The 5,199-nt window shown below is 38.5% G+C and overlaps 1 long non-coding RNA gene across 1 annotated transcript; it reads right to left on the bottom strand.

The window, feature by feature from the left end:
• Positions 1 to 2,590: 2,590 nt before the first annotated feature.
• LOC109477204 lies at positions 2,591 to 3,618 on the bottom strand. Its single transcript, XR_002140654.1, has 3 exons — positions 3,590 to 3,618; positions 3,034 to 3,203; positions 2,591 to 2,628 (listed from the first exon to the last, which is right to left on the bottom strand). It is a non-coding gene; the product is annotated as an uncharacterized LOC109477204 (long non-coding RNA).
• Between the last annotated feature and the right edge of the window lie 1,581 nt (positions 3,619 to 5,199).

Below are 5,199 nucleotides of genomic sequence, written 5' to 3'. Positions count from 1 at the left end.
TGAGTGAGTGAGTGAGTGAGTGAGTGAGTGAGTAAGAGTTAGAGTGACTGAGTGACCATCTCACCTGTGCCGTGTGTTTGTCGCCTGATCTACCAGACGTCCCTCCAGCTCTCTGATCTTAGCTGCAGCCTCAGTACTCTCCCTGTCAGTGTAAAGAAGTGCAGTTGAGTGGGTCATTTGAACATGACATTTAAGAACAGATTAAGTCAATCCTGTAACATCATATTCTATTAGGGATGATTAGCTGATGCATGGATAGAATAAGACCATTTCCTTTGTTGTTTTAAAATAAATTATGGTCAAATATAAACTTTTATCATACATATTATTTTGTTGTTTACTAACTCAACTCCCAATAAATTATACCTAACTTTTGTCTACCAGATCGTACTCAGCCATAAGCACAGGATATTATTCAGAAATGTTTGGAGGGTATTTTCAGTTTTACAGAATGCTGATTTCTTGTGCATGCAACTAGGTACATTATATATATTTTGAAGTAGTAATAATGATGTTAAAGGTTAGAAATAAAGATTACTCACTGTGTCTTTTCTGATTGTAGATCAGCCATACGAGCCTTCAGCTCACTCAATTCCCGATCTTTCAGGGAAACCCTGTTGTGGTGCACAGCATGGAAAACATTGAACTGTTACAAAATAGCAAGTAATTTTTCTTCTGGTGTGTGAGTGAATGATTGATTTATTGAAGCTAGTGGTAAGGTGGTCTTGTGGTTTAAGGCCCACTTTACACCTCATTTCCTCAGTCTACTAGGGTCAGAATTCTTAGTGTTACTTTCTTCTAGGGATGAGTCAGGTGTGTGTGTGTCTTTGTCTGTGTGTGTGTGTGTGCGTGTGTGTCTGTGTGAGTGTGACTTAGAGACGTCCTCTCATATCAGACATTTAAAGAAAGCCACACCTTGAGCACGTTGTAGATTCCACCTCACGTATCAAAAAGCCTAGAGGCCCATTCAGATCATGGCGAGTGGATCAAGCCTTGCATCCATATGAAACTTGTGTTTACTGTAACTACAGTACTTAACTGTTGTTTTATGCATAAAGAAAGTGCACAAAAACTCACCTGTTCTGAAGGGATTTTTCCAGGTGCTGGATTATTCTGAGGGAAAACCATTAGAGATTTGATTTAAGCATCTTCGAACAGCTTTTTAGGAAATCTGAGAACAGCTTCATTATATAGTGTGAGTTCAAGTTCCTGATTTAGCAGATATGATTTCAATTGCAAGAAAAAAATATTTTTTTGTAAACTTACGTGTTGTTTGCCTCCAGCCATTTCACGAATTCGCTAGAGTAGAAACAATCCATAAAATGTTACAGATATGTCAACAAATCTATCATTGTTAATATAGTAATTATATTGCATAGGCATATAGATGAGAGATTTAGAAAAGGCAAACTTTATTTACCCTCTTTTAAGTCCTGTTAGAATCTATTTCTTATTCCACATGTAAAATCATATAAAACCTCACATTTACTACATCAAAAAAGGTTTTCTCTAGAAATGGACATTTTATATATATTGAGAGATCTCATCAGCACCAAGGACAGGACATAGGTCAATAGAAGTTGAAAATAAATGATTGTTCTTACCTTAGAATCACATCCTCCTGTTTGTGATTTTCAGTTGTTTGTTCTTGTAGCCTCCTGTGTGTAGAAATAAAGCACAATGTAAGAAACTGGAGAATCATGAGGTACTAGTATGCCTCAATACTTTTTTATTATTACAGTATACCTCAATACTCAATACTTACAACAGTATATCAGAAGGGAGAAGAGAATGTATTATATGTATGTTTTATGCATTTTAGGAGATTGAGAATTTCCAAATGACAGTTTATGACCACAGCCACCTAGAATACCTTTAATCTAAGATAATACTTATAAAGTAATATGTCATATATTACCTGATCATAAGGGAGGTGTAGTGATGTTTCTGTTGAAACAAGCTGGAACAAGGAAGAGACATGTATTTATCCAATGAACAGCATTCCAGTAGAGTCACAGGTTGCATCATTGTCTATTGTGTATACGTACTAGGCTAAATAAAGTTTCTTGATTCTAAGTATTTCTTTATTTGTTTTCAACAACAGATAGTAGCTGACAATATTGTGGTAGTTGTCAGACTAAATATTTGTATGAAGTAGAATACATTGTGAATCCATCTCTATGTGTCCCCTGTATTTTCCATTATAGAGTTGTTCCTTACCTCTGGAGGCCTTGTAGGTTTTCCAGAAGGACCACTGTGCGCTCTTTGAGGCTGTTAAAGAAAAAGATTAACATTATTAAGTAATAATATAAATGTACTACTTTTAAATGTCAAAATCTCTTTGATTCTTGCAAGGGCAATGATTACAAATATTTCGTAGTGACACTTGTAGTTTTTCTTAGTACATTCATTTTCTAAAATATCCATTTTTTCTTATACCCCTCCCCAAAAAAGGTACTGGACATATGAACTATATAAAGTAGACATAAATGCACAGCAATACATTTGTTTCAATACACTGTAATATTTCTAATCTCTGACTATTTCTGACTTCAGTGGTAGCTAAAGCTGACTAAAACTGAGTTCTTACTCTTGTAACGCAGGTTCTGTGCTGCCTGTGTCAGTTGGCTGAATAAGAAAGGGAACGCACTACAATAAGAACATACAAACAAAGCATAGAAAAAAAAGGAACAATTCAAATCATACTCATACTGCTTTCAATTAAACTGACCCGATGGCAACATTGTTACAAATTATTACATGCACATTTACGATAAAAAAAATTCAAATAAATTGAAGGTTATAAAAAGTTAACGTAAGTTTTGTATATTTTTTGTTCTAAAGAAACAATCTTGTGGCATTGAGATAGCAAGTTAGCAGCCTATCTAATGAAACATCCACAGAAGCTACGCAACGTGAAAAATAACAAATGATGAACTATAAACTACAACGTAAGTTTTATGACAAATGAAAACAACACGAGCGGTACACCGGCGGTCGAAAAACTCCCCAAAAATGAAAAAGGAAACTTACATTGGCCATGGCCCCAACATCCACGCTGTCTTCAGAAGATCCTTTGTTCTTCAATTTTCGGATCATCCTCTTAAACATCGACTCCTTCTCAACGCTAACGCTGTCCTCAGACTGTTTTGTTGACATCGTCGTCGCCATTGTTCGACTTCTCAACATAGATGATAGAACGCCTACAAATGTCATAAAAATCTCATATAAATTCATCATGTAAAATAGTTTTCAGGATAAACAACAGGTTTATAATTCGTGAAACGTTACGAAAAAGACGTACTTGGTTACATTTCACAGCTGCCTTAGGCGTAAAATGTGTTATCAATGTTACAGATAGTACTACTGTGTGATGACCTTGGTGGCCGTAACCTTGTTCGATCCAGTTAGCGTCAAAACAGAAACTTTTTCGGACCATTTCTCACCAAAAGTCCCACTTTTTTGTCACCCTAATGTTCCTTCTATATGTGAAGAGAACTTACAAGTAACATCCGACAATTATTTGCGATTTTTCGTGAGTATTTTGCTGATTTCTCTGCCTCAGAAACGGAGAGACAAAAATCCCCACCTGCTTCGAATGCTGGCTAGTGTCATCTGTGGGAGTAAATAGAACCCGTCTCCATGGCAACGGTAGCAAACATGGCGGATCGAACGCTGGGAGGAATGAACTTGAAAAATCATAAGAAATATCCTGTTTTAAACGCGTTATTTCTAAATGCTTTGCATACGCAAGCCGTCCTCTGGTTTGTAATATTTGTTTCTTTTTTTAAGGAATTCTGCCATATAGTTGATCGCTAGGAATAACTTGAGGGAATATCGTATGTTTTATGTTAACGTTACCATATTTTGTGGTCATTCCTACGTCTGCACAGAAAAAACTTCCTCGCCTGCGCGAATACCTTCCTCGTCTGTACAGAAAAGGGTATCCATAAAAGATGGGCTAGGAGTAGGGTTAGGCTACCTAGGGTTAGGCTATACCCTTTCTGGGCCCCAAAGGGTGTGCATGGGGGTTTGATCTTTAACAAATGTATTAATTTTGACACAACCCCTCCCCTTCTATCCCCTGTGGGCTAATTACACTCACAGAAAAGCGTTGATATGAAAGTATAACGTTGTTAATACTCATTGCAATACAGTAACAGGGGACAGGTAACAACTGTCTGGAAAAAAACTTCTACTTCTACTACTACGCTAGGTATTTACGCTAGTATAAGGGCTAAGTCATTGACACTACCAAGGTACATGTAAATGACGCACACCCATTATTAGTATTAACCAAACAAGCATTCAAGAAAGAAGAGGGTTCATTCATTCATTTTGTCATCAAAAAAGAGTTTCACATCACTTCTGACCCATACTGCTGGAAATTGTGCAAATACACTGTACCATGAATGACATTTGAAAATTCAGGTAACGTTACATGTATTTTATTTCACACAACATGTATAGTTTACACACAGCACACTTCGTAACGTTTAAACACTTCGTAACCTTTAGACAGTTCGTAACATGAGCAACAGTTGACTAACATGATCTTATTACACATTTACACGATACTTCAAGTCAAGGAGAGTGCAAGCCGATGGTCCGGTCGTGGCGTCCCTGGCCGCGGTGGTCGGGCCGTGACTACCCAAGGCATTGTCAGTAGGGAGAGCCACAATCTCTTGGTTGTTTGCAAGGCGTTGAAGATGTTCCAATGATACTCAGAGGGATATTTCTGGTGGGGCCCTCACCAGCAATGTCACTCGGAATGTCATCGAAACACATTCAAGCACCTTACCAACAACGAGGATACAGTGATTATCCCTGCCAACAACGGGTGGTCGGGCCGGAGGGCGTCACCCGGCAGGTGGTCGGGCCGGGGAGAGTGCAAGCCGATGGTCGTGCCGTGGTGTCCCTGGCCGCGGTGGTCGGCGGCCATGCAGGCTGTGGCAGGAGGACGGCCTCACCTTCACCTATGAAAAGAACAAAAACCGAGAAAAGTCCATTCAAGTACATGTACAATGTATTTTATTTCACACAACATGAACAGTCAGGCAGTGATTCGTCATTCGTCAGATAAACAGTACTGGTGGAGGCATGACAAGAAGTTAATGATTTGTGATGCAAAATTTCCGTCCACTAAGGGACTGTACGATATTTACCGGGGGGGGGAGGGCTGGTGCAAAATGGTCCGGT

The sequence above is a fragment of the Branchiostoma belcheri genome, unplaced genomic scaffold, assembly GCF_001625305.1.
Source record: "Branchiostoma belcheri isolate BF01 breed outbred unplaced genomic scaffold, Haploidv18h27 scaffold4, whole genome shotgun sequence".
In the NCBI taxonomy this organism is placed as follows: domain Eukaryota; kingdom Metazoa; phylum Chordata; class Leptocardii; order Amphioxiformes; family Branchiostomatidae; genus Branchiostoma; species Branchiostoma belcheri.
Note: the sequence above shows the minus strand (reverse complement) of the source record. Positions and strands in the feature narration are given on the sequence as shown.